This window comes from Carlito syrichta, unplaced genomic scaffold, assembly GCF_000164805.1.
Source record: "Carlito syrichta isolate Samal-C Ts95f unplaced genomic scaffold, Tarsius_syrichta-2.0.1 Scaffold316039, whole genome shotgun sequence".
Lineage (NCBI taxonomy): Eukaryota > Metazoa > Chordata > Mammalia > Primates > Tarsiidae > Carlito > Carlito syrichta.
This window is the reverse complement of record NW_007260135.1, coordinates 911,350-929,379: the sequence shown is the minus strand read 5'-3', so window position 1 is coordinate 929,379 and position 18,030 is coordinate 911,350. Positions and strand designations below refer to the sequence as shown.

Here is an 18,030-nt window from a genome sequence, read left to right as displayed (position 1 = left end):
TCACCTCAGCCTCCCAAAGGTGCGGGATTACAGGCTGAGCCACCGAGCCCGGCTGAGCCACCGAGCCCGGCTGAGCTTGTTTTCATTGACATGTTTGTACTTGGCTTCAGCGAGCAGGATAAGGCCCTGTCACTGGAAGCCAGATTTCGGATCAAAATAAAGAACTTTCTGGCCAGGCATGGTGACTTACACTTGTAATTCCAACACTTTGAGAGGCCGAGGTGGGAGGATCGTGTGAGCTCAGCAGTTGGAGACCAACCTAGGCAACATAGGGAGTACCCCTGCTGCTCCCCCCAAAATTAGCTGGGCATAGTGGTGCACGCTTGTAGTTCCAGCTGCTTGGGAGGCTGAGGTGAGAGGATGACTTGAGCCAGGAATTTGAGGCTGTAGTGAGCCATGATTGTGCCACTGTACTCCAGCTTGGGTGACAGAATGAGACCCTGAAACAAACCAAAAGCCTTCTGGCAATTGTCGTCTGGTAATGGAAAGAAATACTTTCCTTAGGAAGCAGTGAGTTTCCTCATCAAAAAAGTTTAAGCCAGCCACTTGCTGAGATACTCTATGGGAGTTCATGCCTAGAAAAAGTGTGTGTAGAATGATCTATATGGTTCATGGTCCGTAGTCCCTTCCTCTTCTGATTTTTTTTTTTTTTTTTGTGAGTTGGAGTCTCACTCTGTCACCCAGACTGGAGTGCAGTGACCTCTCCCAGCCACCGCAGCCTCAACCTGCTGGGCTCCAGCGATCCTTCCACCTCAGCCTTCCAAGTAGCTGGAACTACAGGCGTGTGCTACCACACCCAGCTAATTTTTTAATTATTGTAGAGGTGAGGTCTCGGCAAGTTGCCCAGGAGGGTCACGAACCTCTTCTGATTTTTAAAATTTTATAATTCTAGATTTTTTTTTGAGTTGGAGTCTCACTCTGTTGCCCAGGCTGGAGTGCAGTGGCATGCTCACAGCCACCGTAGCCTCAATCTGCCAGGCTTGGGTGATCCTTCCACTTCAACCTTCCAAGTAGCTGGAATTACAACTGGCTAATTTTTTGATTTATTGTAGAGATGAGGTCTCACCAAGTTGCCTGGGCTGGTCTTAAACCCATGAACTCAGGCAATCCTCTTACCTCGACCTCCCAAAGTGCTGGGATTGTAGGCACGAGCCACTGCGCCTGACCGATTTTATCATTCTAAGTGTTCCAAGAAAGTTCATAAGTTTATTTTATTTTATTTTATTTTATTTTTGAGTAGGAATCTCACTCGTTTCCCAGGCTGGAGTGCAGTGGCATGCTCACGGCCACCGTAGCCTTGACCTGTTGGGCTCAGGTGATTCCTCTGCTTCAGCCTTCCAAGTAGCTGGAACTACAGGCACATGCCACCACGTCTGCTAATTTTTAATTTCTTGTAGAGATGAGGTCTCACCAAGTTGCCCAGGCTGGTCTCCAACCCGTGGGCTCAGGCAATCCTCTCACCTCGGCCTCCCAAGGTACTGGGATTATAGGCGTGAGCCACTGCACCTGGCCTAGGATTTTTCTTTTCACACACATTTTTTGTGCATACCCATGTCCACACGTGGGCATACATACACCCACACACGTGGTTATATTTTTTTGTCATTTACACTTAGTCCATATATAATCTGCCTTGTCAACTATAGTCACCCCTCCATATCTGTGTTTCCACATCTGTGGATACAGTATAACAGCATTTACATTATATTGGTATTCAACGTAATCTAGAGGTGATTTAATGTATATAGGAGGATATGTATAGGTTATATACAAATACTGCGCCATTTGCATCAGGGACTTGAGCATCTGCGGATTTTCGTATCCTTGGAGGATCCTGGAACCACCCCTTCCCTCAGATACTGAGGAATGACTGTATTTATATTATATACCACTCTGAGGTTTTCTTTTTGCTGTAGATTGCCCATTACCTCTTCTTCTGTTCATTCAAAAATTTGTCTTGAGTAGCTACTGTATTGGGCACTGTGCTGCTTGCTAAAGATACAGTGTTGAACAGACAGACTCGATGGAGCTGCTTGGATGAAGCTTATGTTTCAGGAAGAGAGACAGTGAACACACACGCACATATCATCTGCAAGAAGGGCCGTGTGTGAGGAGACAGAGTCTGGCTAGGGAAAGCGTGATCTGGCAGAGTCTTCCCCAGGAGGTGCCGTTAGAGCTCAGGCCTGATCCATAAGGACAAAGAGCCAGTTATGCAGAGATTGGGGAAAGTGACTTTTAGGAAGAAGGTGCAGGTGCAAAGATCTTGAAACCCTGTTGTATATGTTGGGAGAAATGATGGGTGACCATGTTGTGTAAAAAGAGCCATTCCAGCCTGTCGCGTTAGCTCAAGCTTGTAATCCCAGCGCTTTGGGAGGCCAGGGCGAGAGGGTTGCCTGAGCTCACGGGTTCGAGACCAGCCTGGGCAACTTGGTGAGACCTCGTCTCTACAATAAATCAAAAATAAGTCAGGGGAGGTAATGTGTGTCTGTAGTTCCAGCTACTTGGAAGTCTGAGGCAGAGGGATCCCCTGAGCCCAGCAGGTCGAGGCTGCTGTGGCCATGACTGTGCCACTGCACTCCAACCTGGCGACAGAGTAAGACTCCAACTAAACAAAACAAAACAAAACAAAACATTTCTGTTTGAAAAATGGCCACTTTCTAAAGTAGTGCATTGTCTTTGGGTTTTTCTAAGGGGTTCTTAGGTCTCGACATTGGAAGTGCTTGAGTAGAGCCTGGATATCTCCCTGAGGTTTTTGCTTGGAAGAGGTGGGTGAGAACCAGTGACTTTCAATACTGACTGTACATTAGGATCACCTGGGTGATTTATAACAATACTGCTGCCTGGACCTCACTTCCAGACATTTAAATCACATTGGAAGTGGAGCCTGAGTCCGGCTTCAGTAAATTAATCTCCCACACCTTATAGATGCAGCCAGGACAAAGACCCTTCTTCACAGGATTTAGTGCCTTCATAGGAATTGAGGTGTTTAATAAGAAAAGCTGGGAAGTTAATGTGCTAATATATAAAATTTGTCTTCTTTATTTTCTGGAAATGAAGACCTTTGAAAACCAACAAACATATAAAAATTGCGTTAGGTGTATGTTAAATTAGAATGCATTTAATTTTCTGTTCTTGAGGATTGTTTAAGGTTTCCTTTAGAAGTTATTTGCCTACTTTGTTGTGTCTGTTTGTTTTATTCTGTTTGTGATTGTTTATAGCAACTTCACAAGTTGGTAAATAGAGTATTAGAAAAAGAATTGCTTTTAGGGATTGATCCTTAACTTTTGAATGATTTTCAGTTGTTCTTTTGGTTATACATGTTTATTGTTTTCAAACATTTTAAGGAGAAAAAACTTTAAGATGTAATACACGTGTACACATATATTTGTTTATTTTTGAGTTGGAGTTACACTGTTGCCCAGGCTGGAGTGCAGTGGCACATTCACAGCTACCACAGCCTTGACCTCCTGGGCTCAGGTGATCCTTCTGCCTCAGCCTTCTAAGTAACTGGAACTACTGGCGTGCGCCACCACGCCCGGCTGATTTTTTTTGTTTATTGTAGAGACGATGTCTTGCCAAGTTGCCCAGGCTAGTCTTGAACCCCTGGGCTCAGGCAATCCTTTTGCCTCGGCCTCCTAAAATACTGGGAGTACAGACATGAGCCACCGGACCTGGCTAAAATACAATATTTAACTTCTGTGTTTCTATCTTTAAATAAAGAATTGAAAACAAGAAGCCTGTTTACATTTATGGGAACAATAATAATATGCATGCAATAGCAGTAGCAATTTCCTTAAGAATGTTTTGTTGCAGTTTGGCGTGGGTCTGTAATAGGAGGTTCTGAATGACAGGCCTTTGTTTTTCTCTTGCATACTGCAGACTAATGTGGAATCAAATGCCACTGCTGGAGAGCCCTTAGCCATCAATTTTTGAAATTGAAAGAGGTTTATATTGTAACATGGATGGGCCTTGTTGATAAGCCTCACTGGTTGCTATTTGCTAGATGGTTTTAGGAGATTTTTGGAAGTTGACCTCATGTCACTAGACAGAAACAGGATGAGTTTAATTTCTACATGACTTCTTTTGTTGACTGGAGGTACTGTTATCTTGCAGATTATCTCTTTGGCATGCATAATCATTTTTTCCTCCTTTAGATCACAAACTGGCTTTCTGCTAAGGCTAGTGTCCTCAGAGCCTTTAAGCTTAAAATCTCAAGGAAATACAATGAGAAAAATCAACCTAGAGAGGGAGAGAGGGAGAGAGGGAGAGAGGGAGAGAGGGAGAGAGAGAGAGAGAGAGAGAGAGAGAGAGAGAGAGAGAGAGAGAGAGAGAGGGAGAGAGAGAGAATATAGTGTTCTCCAAAACCAATTATAGGTAGCTTTTGAACTGTTGATTGTTTTGTAAAACCTTCGATTATTTTGTAAAAAAATTGATAACAGGTACTTAATGTTGGTAATTGAAAACTAACTGATTTAATGATCTTTGGTATCCATTTTCCAAGTTTCTGAATCACATTGGCATCATTAATTTAAATGCATTTTAAAATTTTTTCTCTTGGACTTGTTCAGTGATGACTAAAATCTCACTAGTCTAGAGTTTTTCCATTGCTTTTTCCTGAAAACACTGACCAATGATCTAGTTCTGTGATCTGAATAACAGGAAGATCTCTTTTGTCCATATTTTAAAATAATTTTTTTTTTTTTTTTGAGTTGGAGTCTCACTCTGTCGCCCAGACTGGAGTGCAGTGGCCGCTCCTGGCCACCGCAGCCTCGACCTGCTGGGCTCCGGCGATCCTTCTGCCTCAGCCTTCCGAGTAGCCGGAACTACAGGTGCGCGCTACCACGCCCGGTTGATTTTTTTTTTGATTTATTGTAGAGATGAGGTCTCGCCAAGTTGCCCAGGTAGGTCTCAAACCCGCGGACTCAGGCAATCCACTCACCTCAGCCTCCCAAGGCGCGGGATTACAGGCTGAACCACTGAGCCTGGCTTCATTTGTTTTAAAAATAACCATTTGTTTGTCTAAATTAAACCAAATTACTCAAAAGGTATTGTGCTGACTTGCCTGTTCCTTGTCCCTGAATCTTTACCTGATCGTCTTCTACTCTCTGTCCTTTATTCTGGATAATATGAGCCATGCAGCAGACCCTCATTGAAGGTGACATAAAAAGACAGATAAGACTGTGTTCTGGCTCTGTACTGCAGTTAATATTCTAGTTCTGGCTGGGTTTGGTGGCTCAGCCTATAATCACAGAACTTTGGGAGGCCGAGGTGAGTGGATTGCCTGAGTCCGCGGGCTCAAGACCCACCTGGGCAACTTGGTGAGACCTCGTCTCTACAATAAATAAAAAATAATTAGCCTGGCGTGGTAGTGCACACTTGTAGTTCCAGCTACTTGGAAGGCTGAGGTGGAAGGATTGCCGGAACCCAGCAGGTTGAAGCTGCGGTGGCTGGGAACATGCCACTGCACTCCAGTCTGGGCGACAGAGTGAGACGCCAACTCAAAAAAAAAAAAAAAGAGGAAAACAAAATTCTAGTTCCTGAGGAACTGGGATAAATGCTGGTCATTCATTTATACATGTATTAAGTATTTAGAGCCCATCATCTATATGCCAAGCATTATGCAGGGTACACAAAAATGAGGAAGAGATGGACTGTATTATTAAATTATTTGTTGTTGGAGGCAACAGATGTCAACAAATGTGATTATGATCTTTTACTGGAAAGACCACAGATTTTGGAGTAAGAAAAAACTGGGCTTGAATCCTTTTACTTGCTAATGGGAGCTTAGGCTAATTCTTAAAACTTTGTGGAGCCTCAGTTTCCTCCTCAGTAAAATGGAGGAAGCGAATATCTACAGGTGGTAGAGAAAGAGCCATGGAAGGCATTTAGTACAGTGCCTGACACGTGTAAGCACCTGATAAACAGTTGATGTGATGGTGATAATAGTAAAAAATAATAATATGCTGGCTGTGTTTGATAGGACACCAAAATGGAGGGTAGAAAACTCAGCTGATAGAAATCAGAGAAAACATCCTTGTCAGGCAACGTTTGAGAAGGCTTTGAAGAATGAGGAGAGGCTTTCCTGGGAGAGAGGAGGGACAGTCATTCAGGAAGAGGAAGCAGCCTGTAGGGATGGAAGCCTGGCGAGTGCTGCTTGTCAGGATCTGTGTTGTTGCGGTAGGTGGTGGATGAAATGGGAAGAAAGTCGAGAGGGGAGCCTGGAGACATGATTTGGGGCCAGATGGTGAAGGCCTTGTGATGAGGCTTGTCAGGCCCTGCCAGCTGGGGCCTCAACAGAGCTGACTCTAGCAAAGTCGGCCACAGGAAGGCTTTGCCAGTGAGAGCCAGGCCTGGTGACATCGTGAGAAGTACCTCTGTTGAACAAGGGGTCTGGAAGTATCTGCTGCTCCCATGGCCTCCTCGGTGTGTTTTAGGGTCTGTTTGAGCCTCTTGCATGCTGTGGTTTAGAGAGTGGCAGCTTCCTAGCCTACTTCTGTTGTGACCAGGTTACCTAACTGGGCCCTTCGGTGGGTGCCCACTGTCCTTTTGCATGGTTGGGCTGACGTACTTCTGCTGACCCTGATCCTTCCCAGATTCCTCTGGGTCTCGATCCCCTTGATTTTGAGAGCTGCCAGTGCAATGTAATCTTGCCTGAACTTCTTTTTTTTATTTTTGAGTTGGAGTCCCACTGTCGCCCAGACTGGAGTGCAGTGGCCGCTCCCGGCCACCGCAGCCTCGACCTGCCGGGCTCCGGCGATCCTTCCACCTCAGCCTTCCGAGTAGCTGGAATTACAGGTGCGCGCTACCACGCCCAGCTAATTTTTTGATTTATTGTAGAGACGAGGTCTCGCCAAGTTGCCCAGGCGGGTCTCGAACCCGCGGGCTCAGGCAATCCACTCACCTCAGCCTCCCAAGGCGCGGGATTACAGGCTGAGCCACCGAGCCTGGCTTAACTGAATTTCTGACTTGTCGATCAGACCCTTGGATGTTGAGCTGTCCATACTAGACTTGAATATTCCCTTGCCCTTGGATTGACTAATTAGGATTCATTGCTCTTTTCCTGCTCTCTCTAATCTCTTCTCTCACTTGCTGCTGATTCAAGTTCAACCTCCATTTTGTTTCTTCTCTAGGCGAGCTTTCCTAGTGCCTCTGGAGCAGGGTCGTGCCACCTAGGGGATGCTAAGGAGCTTAAACTTTATTCTGTATACCATGAAAGTTCTGAAAGTTTCAAAACCGAGCGTGATATAATTAGCTTTATGTCTTAAAACTGTGCTTTTTTTGAGGCCAGGCTCGGTGGCTCAGCCTGTAGTCCCAGCGCTTTGGGAGGTGGAGGCGAGAGGATTGCCTGGGCTCGTGAGTTCAAGACCAGCCCGGGCAACTTGGCGAGACCTCGTCTCTACAATAAATCAAAAATTAGCTGGGTGTGGTAGCGCACGCCTGTAGTTCCGTCTTTTTGGAATGGTGAGGTGAAAAGATTGCTGGAGCCCAGCAGGTCAACCCTGGGGTGGCCATGAGTGTGCCACTGCATTCCAGCCTGGGCGATGGAGTAAGACTCCAACTCAAAAAAAAAACAAAGAAGAAGAAAAAAACCCTGTGATTTTTTGACTTTTGATTCTGGCAGTATGGTGATCTAGGACTTCTGACTAACCTTCCTACTGGCAACAATTAAAAATGCTGAATGAAGCCGGGCTCGGTGGCCTAGCCTGTAATCCTGCGCCTTTGGGAGGCTGAGGTGAGTGGATTGCCTGAGCCCGCTGGTCAAGACCCACCTGGGCAGCGAGACCTCATCTCCACAATAAATAAATTAAAAAAAAAATCAGCTGGGCATGGTAGCGCATGCCTGTAATTCCGGCTACTTGGAAGTCTGAGGTCGAAGGATCGCTGGAGCCCAGCAGGTCAAGGCTGCGGTGGCCGGGAGTGGACTTTTCTGTTCCCCTGGCTTGTTGGTCTATTCTTGTGAATATGCTACACTGACTTACATTTACTGTTTTGTGCTAAGTTTTTGGTGAATAGACTAATTCTTCGTGCTCTTTAGGGGTCACTGGCTTTAGAAGTCTTCCTTGCTAGCTGGGCATGGTGGCTCACACCTGTAATCTCAGCACTTTGGGAGGCAGAGGCAAGAGGATTGCCTGAGCCCAGAGGTTTGAGACCAGCCTGGGCAATTGGGTGAGACCCTGTCTCTACAGTACATCAAAAAACTAGCTGAGTGTGGTGGTACATGCCTGTGGCTCCAGCTACTTGGAAAGCTGAGGTGGAAGGCAGGTTGAGCCTGCAGTAGCCTTGAGCGTGCCACTGCACTCCAGCCTGGGTGACAAAGTGAGACTCCAACTCAAAAAAAAAACGAGACATCTTTCTGACTGACAGGCTCTTGCTGTGGAAAGCTTCTAGCATTTACAAGGAAGTGACAAGTATGAATGAGGGCAGATCACAGGTTTATTTCCATCTCCCCAGTATGCATTAAGGAGGAGGATGTTGGGGTCTGATTGTGATTATCTTAGACTTTGTGTATGTTTTTGTAAACAAAGCAGACAAGCTTCAGCAGGGGAACTCAATTGTCCAATTAGATGTTACTAGGCTGTGATCTCATTTTTACCAAGTCACTTTGGAGAAAAATATTATTTAAGGGCTTTTTGTGAAATATTAAAAAGATACAAGCTCCAATCCAGCAGTCCCATATGTGGTTTTGGAGTAAGCAAATGCATATTTCTAACTTAGAGAAGCATCTGAAATATGTTACTGCTTATAGCTCTGTAAGAATTCTTTCCTAGGTTATTTTTCTTCTAATCACAACCATTGGAAAAATACATTTCTACATGAATTTCCTATTGACTGGTCTATTTATGTATAAAAACCTCATAATCACATAAAAATTAAAGCTTCAATGGAAAAGTATCAGAAGAAATGTTACCTAAGCAGGAACTAATTGCTTTTTATCACCTTACATTATTTCATTTTTAGTATTATGAAAAATGTAATTGTTCCTCTTCTTACTTAAAAAAAAGTAATTTGTGCTTAGATAGCTTTAAACCAGTGATTTTTTTCCCCTTATGTTTATAGCTTAATTATATTTCAAGCCAAAATGTTTGAGGGTTTTTTCCCCCTTCATAATATTAACATGGGAAATGTATTGTTACTTTAAGATCCAATGGCACTTTTAAAACTCCCTTTTAAACAGTAAAAAAAAAAAAGACTTTTTCAGTCTCTTTTAAAACCCTGTACTCTTTTCTTTCGAATCTTTTTTTATCTCCGCCCTTCATTAGCTTTGTATTACAATATCAAAGGCTTAATGGCTCATTAAAAAATGAATTCCACCAGCCTAGACAACACAGTGAGATGCCATCTCTACCAAAAAAATACAAAAAAATTTAGCTAAATGTGGTGGTGCATACCTGTAGTCCCAGCTTCTTGAGAGACTGAGGTGGGAGGATTGCTTGAGCCCAGGAGTTTGAGGCTGTGGTGAGCTGTGATCATACCACTGCACTTTCGACAAAAAAAAAAAAAAAAAAATTAGCTGGACACAATGGCGTACGTCTGTAGTTCCAGCTACTTGGAAGACTGAGGTGGAAGGATCATCTAAGCCCAACAGGTTGAGGCTGCAGTGGCCATGAGCATGCCACTGCACTCCAGCATGGGCAACAGAGTGAGACTCCAACTCAACTCAACACAACACAACACAACACAACACAACACAACACAAAACTCCCTGAGGACATGTATTAAATGTCGTTGTGGAGGAAATCTTCCTAAGGAAGAAATAAAACATAGACTTAAAAGATGGGATTGACACATTTGGTTACAGAAATTTTAAAAAAGTATGTAGTATTTTTATTCCTAATATACGGTTCCTATGAGTTTATTGAAAACAACTATAATACAATACAAAAGAAGGGCAAGGAAACAGGAAGATTTGCACACCCTCCATAAATATGTGAGGAGGTCCTCAGTCTCAGCCATCAGTGAATGTAAATGAGATCATAGTGAGTTTTCACTTTTTTACTCATTGACTTACAAAATTTTAAATAGTGGTGATATTCAGTGTTCGAAAGTGTGTGGCAGTGGAAGTGTGCTTGACTGTAACTTTGAGAATGTGATTTGGCCATCTGTATTGCAATGTGAAATACATACAACACCTGGGCCCAACAATCTCACACAAACCACAGGTCATTGCATACCAGTCCCCAGATGCCACTCATCAAAGAAAAGTGCTGTTTAGCATTTAGTGTCTAATTTAGACCCCGTTTGAGCATGGATCTTATGTGTGTGAAGCATAAAAGGAATCAAAGTATTCTCATTCGTCTTTAATGAATCTAAGCTTCTATACATCGGAATAAAGAATGCTGCTAGACATTTCAATAAAATCATACTTTATTGTTATTATTTTTTGAGTTGGAGTCTCACTCTGTTGCCCAGACTGAACTGCAGTGGCACGCACCCGGCTACTGCAGCCTTGACCTGCAGCCTCGACCTGCTGGGCTCCAGCGATCCTTCTGCCTCAGCTTTCCAAGTAGCTGGAACTACAGGTGCATGCTACCACACCTGGCTCATTTATCTATCTATCTATCTATCTATCTATCTATCTATCTATCTATCTATCTATCTATCTATCTATTGTAGAGACGAGGTCTCACCAAGTTGCAGAGGCTGATCTCGAACCCCTGAGCTCAGGCAGTCCTCTTGTCTCGGCCTCCCTAAATGCTGGGATTACAGGCTTGAGTCACCGCGCCCAGCAAATCACACTTTAAACCCAGATTTTTTTTTTTTTTGAGTTGGAGTCTCACTCTGTCGCCCAGACTGGAGTGCAGTGGCCGCTCCCGGCCACCGCAGCCTTGACCTGCTGTGCTCCAGCGATCCTTCCGCCTCAGCCTTCCAAGTAGCCAGAATTACAGGCATGCGCTACCACGCCCGGCTAATTTTTTGATTTATTGTAGAGATGAGGTCTCACTGCCCAGGCGGGTCTCGAACCCGCGGGCTCAGGCAATCCACTCACCTCAGCCTCCCAAAGATGCGGGATTACAGGCTGAGCCACCGAGCCCGGCTTTTTTTTTTTTTTTTTTGAGTTGGAGTCTCACTTGGTCGCTCAGACTGGAGTGCAGTGGCTGCTCCCGGCCACCGCAGCCTCGACCTGCTGGGCTTCGGCGATCCTTCCACCTCAGCCTTCCAAGTAGCTGGAACTACAGGTTCACGCTACCACGCCTGGCTAATTTTTGATTTATTGTAGAGATGAGGCCTTGCCAAGTTGCCCAGGCAGGTCTCGAACCCGTGGATCCAGGCAATCCACTCACCTCAGCCTCCCAAGGCACGGCATTATAGGCTGAGTCACCGAGCCCGGTTTAAAGCCAGATGTTTTAAAACCCACTTACCACTTCTCTCTTAGCCCACTTCCTTGACCTTGTTTGAGCTTTTCTTCTTTTTTTTAAGTCAGAATCTCACTGTGTCACCCAGGTTGAAGTGCAGTGGTGCGATCACGGCTCACCACAGCCTCTAGCTCCTGACCTTAACTGATCTTCCTGCCTCAACATCCTGAGTAGCTGAGACAAGAGGGATATACAACTACATCTGGCAGATTTTTAAAAAAATTTTCAAATTAAAAAAATTTTTTATAGAGACAAGGTCTTGCTATGTTACCCAGGCTGGTCTTGAATTCCTGGGCTCAAGCAATCCTTCCGCCTCATAAAGTGATGGGATTACAGACATGTGCCGCTGTGTCTGGGTTGAAAATCACATTTCCATTGCATTCGCTTTCCCCTCTTCTTGATCTTGAAAATGTTTGTGAATCTCTTTGACAAAAGGTGATGCCCTTTTTTTGTTTTGGTGGATTCAGGAAAGCGGGCTACTCTCCTCCTGGCTTCCTGTTGCTCTCAGATGTGTCCTGCCACTTATTGCTGTACTGGCCAGTTAGTTAGCCAGAAGAAGTTACATATCTGCTGAGAGGGTAACAAAAATACTGTGCTCATAAACAACCCTGTTTCACATCTTGTGAGAGTTAGATGGTGACTTAGAATGCTTTAAATTTACTCTCACTTGGTGATGCTGTACAAAAGTAAAAGTTGTGGAAAGTAAAAACAACTCCCTTGCCAAAAGGAAACTTGACATAGGGAAAAGTAACTCGAAATGATGGCTAGGTGTCTCCGTCCTCCCAAATTGAAGATTTAAAAAAAATTTTCTTCATTTTAAATCAATAAAAATTATATAGATATTTATTCATTTCACACATGATAATGATGGTGATTATTATTTTATCTGCTGTCCAGGGTTCTCACTCTGCTGTGGTTTGATCACAGCTTGGCGAAGCCTTGACCTCATTGGGCTCAGGCGATCCTTCTGCTTCAGCCTCTTCAGTAGCTGGGACTACAGGCGCACCACCACACCTAGTTAATTTTCAAATTTTTTTGTGGATATGAGACCTCGCTATGTTGCTGAGGCTGGTCTCAAACTACTGGGCTCAAACAGTCCTCCTGCCTCGACCTCCCAAAGTGCTGGGATCATACTTTGTGATCCCAATGTGAAGTGAGCCAACCTACCTGGCCTCATACTTGTTTATTGAACACTTGCTATGCCCCTAGCATTATTAGGTACTGGAGGTACCAAGTTCCTGCCGTTCAAAGGACTGATATATTAGTGGAGGGAAAGCAACAAAAGCGTGAACAAGTAAATAAATAATCGTGCTCATTATTTATAATAATAATAATAATAAGTGCTAAAAATCCAAGAAAGCAAGGTAGAGGAAGAATGAGATTGAACAGGGTTTTAGTGGCGGAGGCTATTTGAGGAACGAGGGCCAGATGTGGCCTTCCAGAGGAGATGACATTTCAGCTCAGAAGGGGCAAACCAGGAAAAGCTCTCGGTGTCCTGGGATGAAATTAACAGCAGACATGGAGACCTTGAGGTGGGAATGAACTGGATGTTTGTGAAGATGGAGTCTTGGGTGCAGCGATCCCTTGCAGTGTGAGATTGTGCTGTGCACTACGGAACTGTGCGGCTCAGTGTAGGATGGTCAGCATCCCTCGTCATGGGTTTACAAAAACACCAGCCCACATTCTAGACACCCCTTCCTGACCCTTCCCCAAGGGGGAGAGTACCGTCCCCACCTGAGAGCCCCAAAAGCCTCTGGTGCGGCTGCCGTGGGGGTGAGGGGATATGAGAGAGGACGATGCAGAGGTGGACAGCGGTCTCTGGGCCCTAGCCAGAAGTCTGGATTTTATTTTAAGCCACTGGAGTGCTGGGATCTGATCGATGTTTTTAAAAGATCACTCTGGCTATTCCTTGCAGACAGTTGAAGAGTGAGCCAAGTTAGGGGGTTGACTCAGGTGAGAGATGATGGTGGCTTGGACTGAGGGAGGATGTACTTGGGGGAGAATGTAAGGACCTCATTCAGGATGTATGTTGAAGGATTTGCTAATTAAGTAAGTGTGGGAGGCAAAAAAAGGCGGAGGGGGGAGAAATCAGGATGGCTCCTAGATTTCTTAACAAGGAGCTAAGAAGAAGGAGTAAAGAAGTCATATCATAAGGGCACATAAAATGAAGGAATAAAATACTATTTCACAATTAATTTTAGGAGATGAAATATGACATGGTTGCTTGAATTTCAAAATCCTTACGGATCCCAATTTTGATACTTTTTAAAAAAAGAATTTTAAGATGAATCTGCCAAAGCATTTATTCACTTGGAAAGGATTCATGACCTTGTCAGAAAAGCAAGCATCATTCTATAGTTATAATGCTCTATGATGTAATTTACTGGACTTAAGTTGGCTACATTTCCTGAAGCACATTGAATGTGCTTATTTCTTAGTTTCTATTACAGAGCTAAGATGTTAAGTCATTTTTCTTCTTATAAAGTCAAACTGGCCATGTATACTCTTTTAACATTCTGTGAAACCAACCCCATCCAGTTACTAAAATGAATGTTAGTGTTTTTAAAACCAGAGTTAATTCTTTTTAGGAAGCAATGTGTGCACTCTAGATTAGGAATATAGAGACTATATAGAGGCATAAATATATCCTTAAGCTGGAATTAAAGTAAACATTTTGACTGGTAGAAATAACAGCTCTCTCTGTCTCCTCTACGGTGAAGCTTGGTAAGCTTTTGTAGACTCACTTGTACTGTTAGATCATGCTATAGTCCCCGAGGGCCAGGGAGGCAAATTTGCTAGCCTGAGTAAAAAGCTGATGTGATCTTTGCATTAACAGAAATGCTGTCCAGAATATGACGATAATATTGGATCATTGCTTCTGGAATACTGTGTTTTAGGTGCTCATGACTGGCAGACACAAGGATATAGAACTTCACTTAATATGAAAAAAATTCCTTCCGTAAAGATTTGGAGCATCACACCTGTCATCTTAGCATTTTGGGAGGTTGAGACAGGAGGATTGGTTGAGTCTAGGAATTCCAGAGCAGCCTAGGCAACATAGTGAGACCTTATCTCTACAAAAAAAAAAAAAAAAAAAAAATCAGCGAGGCATGGTGGTGTGCACCTGCAGTCTCAGCCACTTTGAAGACTGAGGCAGGAGGATACCTGAGCCCAGGAGTTTGAAGCTGAGATGAGCTATGATTGTGCCACTGCTCCAGCCTGTTGACAGTGAGACTCTGACTGAATTTTAAAAAATACAAAGAAGACTGAGAGTGAAAGTTTGCAGGTCATTTGAGGAGAGAGAGAGAGACTTTCCTGTTGGCTAATCATGATGTTTAAGCAGAAACCAAAAAGCTACTTGGTAGGATGTCGAGGAAGTGAGTCAGGCCCTGATGGATTTTGGAGCAGATTATGTCTAAATTGTTTTCTGCACTGTGACTCTGTCATTAAGTGTGCATTTCTCCTGAATAGCTCAGACTTACAATAAAGCTCTGATAACACCAGTTGCACCGGTCCTCTGGTTTGTTTGACAGTGACTGTTAAACTCTGTAGGTGAAATACCACGGTGATGGGAGCAGTGACAGTGAGCCTGGCCACCTTTCATCTGGAGCAGAGATTGCAAATGGTATCCCACGGCCACAGGCAAGCCCACTGATGGAGAAACATTTGATTTAGGGAGCTTCTCTTGTCAACAGGGAGAGTCATATGAAGAGCTGGATGTTAGGCTTCTCTCAAAATATTGGAAGATTTCCCAGAGTTGTGGGCCTGCGTTTCTGCATGGCAGCAGAAGGCTGGAGCTGAGTGGGTCCCTTTCTTTTGAAAAGAGCGTGGTCTCTAATTTCCCAAAGTCTCCACCATTCCCTCTCATCCACATCCCTCATGTAATGTCATCTGCCACTTAACTGTCAACATATGGGTTTTGACTTCGACCAAGAAGCTGACATTCTCTTGCCCTCTTAGGGCAAAAAAAAAAAAAAAAAAAAAATAAAGGCATGAGGGACATGGAGAACAAGAAAGGAGAGGGTAGAGGAGGATCGTGGTACATTACAGAAAGCCTTGGACTTTCATTCTCAGTTCTGCCTCTTATATCACGAAGTCTGTTTCTTCATTTACCTAATAGCGATAGTAAACAGGACTAATGCTTATTTTTATTTTAATTATTTTTATTTTTATTTATTTTTTGAGTAGGAGTCTCACCCTGCCACCCAGGCTAGAGCACAGTGGCATGCTCACGACCACCACAGCCTCGACCAGCTGGGCTCAGGCGATCCTTCTTCCTCAGCCTTCCAAGTATCTGGATCCACAGGCACGTGCCACCACACCCGGCTAATTTTTTTTTTATTATTATTTATTGTAGAGATGAGGTGTCACCACATTGCCCCAGGCTGGTCTCGAACCCCTGGATTCAGGCAGTCCTCTGGCCTACGCCTCCCAAAGTGCTTGGATTACGGACATGAGCCACTGCATCTGGCTATTTTTATTTTTAGTTTGAGTCAGAGTCTCACTCTGTCACCCAGGCTGGATTGCAGTGGCATGATCATGGCTCTCCATAGCTTCAGTTCCCTGGGCTCAGCTTCCCAAGTAGCTGGCATTACAGGCATGTGCCACCACCATTGACTAATTTAAAAAATTTTTTTGTAGAGATGAGTTCTTGCTATGTTGCCCAGGCTGGTCTTGAACTCCTGCCTCAGCCTCCCAAAGTGTTGGGATTACAGGCATGAGCTACAGCACCTGGCCTAAAGTTAGTTGTTTTATTAACAAATTATTTTTCTTTTGTGACTCAAAGTAATACTTTCATCTATTTACTGTAGTAACTCATTACTCAGATATATAATTTTTTCATGAAGGAAAAAAGGCATAGCAGAAAAAAAGAAAAGGTCAAGCATTTTATGTATATGTCTGATGGAGCACCTGGCATTGTATAAAGCCTTTGGCATTGTGTCAGCATGTGCAACCATTGTTACTTTTTGTTACTGTATCATAATAATACTTAGTTGTATCAGCTTGATTAAATGAACTCTTCTGTGTTTGCTAGCAGCACGGCTGTATAAAGTGCTTTAAATTTTTATCAGGAGACCTAGCTTTTTTTTTTTTTTTTTTTTTTTGAGTTGGAGTCTCACTCTGTCACCCAGACTGGAGTGCAGTGGCCGCTCCCGGCCACCGCAACCTCAACCTGCTGGGCTCCGGTGATCCTTCCGCCTCAGCCTTCCAAGTAGCTGGAACTACAGGCGTGTGCTACCACGCCCGGCTGATTTTTGATTTATTGTAGAGATGAGGTCTCACCAAGTTCCCTGGGCAGGTCTCGAACCCGCAGGCTCAGGCAGTCCACTCCCCTCAGCCTCCCAAAGGCGCGGGATTACCGGCTGAGCCACCCAGCCCGCCGAGACCTAGCTTTTAATTCAGATTATTTACTGGCCAGGAAACCAAGACCAAATGTGTATACTTTAAAAACAGCTAACTTATGTTCACTGCCTAGCACATACTGGAAATTGTGCAAAATATTTAATATGCCAAATAGCATATGCCTCAGTAGCCTATGAAGTGGATGTTTTTGTTGTTATTTCCACATATATAGATGAGAACATTGAGATGCAGATTATGCAGATGATGTAATTTATTTAGTGATGGAACTGAAATTTGAATCAGGCAGTGTGACTTCAAAATGTGTACTGAATTTTGAACAATGTTAATAACAACAGCAATAATAGCATAATGGTAAAAATAATGGGTTGGACTTACATCATATTTTTATGTGTCAAACAGTTCTCCAAGTGCTTTACACATATTTACTTATTCAGACTCATTAGGCTGTGCACTTTTAGTTTGTAGAGTTGTTCTGAGTGTTAAATATGAATAGGTCTGTGTGTATTTATATAGACAGATAGATATAGATAGTCCCAGTCTTAATGATTGATTGACTTAATGATTTTTTGACTTTACAACGGTGGGAAAGTGATAGAAACTATACCTCAAGCACCCATACAAGCATTCTGTTTTTCACATTCAAAACAGTGTTAAATAGATTACGTGGGATATTCAACACTTTTCTACAAAATAGGGTCTGAGTTAGATTATTTTGCCCAATTGTAGGCTAATGGGAGTGTTCTTAGGACATATAAGGTAGGTTAGGCTAACCTACAATTCATTAAATGTATTTTTAGTTACATTAAAATACATCTGGCCGGGCTCGGTGGCTCAGCCTGTAATCCCGTGCTTTGGGAGGCCAAGGTGAGTAAATTGCCTGACCCTGCAGGTTTGAGACCAGCCTGGGCAACATAGTGAAACCTCAGCTGTACAAAAAATAAAATAAAAACAAGCAAAATAATGCAGGCGTGGGGGCACGTGTCTATAGTCTCAGCCACTCAGGATGCTGAGGTGGAAGGATCACCTGAGTCCAGGGGGATGGGCTGATGTGAGCTGTGATCGTCGTGATCATGCCACTGCACTCCTGCTTGGACAACAGAGTGAGACCTCGACCCGGGAAATAGGTGCCCGAGAATCCGTTATAAGTTGAAAATATCGATGTCAAAAATACATTTAATACACTTAAGTAGATGTATTTTTTTTTTTTTGAGTTGGAGTCTCACTCTGTCACCCAGGCTGGAGTGCAGTGCCACGCTCCCGGCCACTGCAACCTCGACCTGCTGGGCTCCGGCGATCCTTCTGCCTCAGCCTT

General features: G+C 43.8%; 1 protein-coding gene across 4 annotated transcripts in view; it reads left to right on the top strand.

Moving 5' to 3' along the window:
• The window catches only part of BICD1 (BICD cargo adaptor 1), a 286,396-nt gene that overhangs the window by 8,706 nt on the left and 259,660 nt on the right, over positions 1-18,030 (top strand). The window lies entirely within an intron of this gene.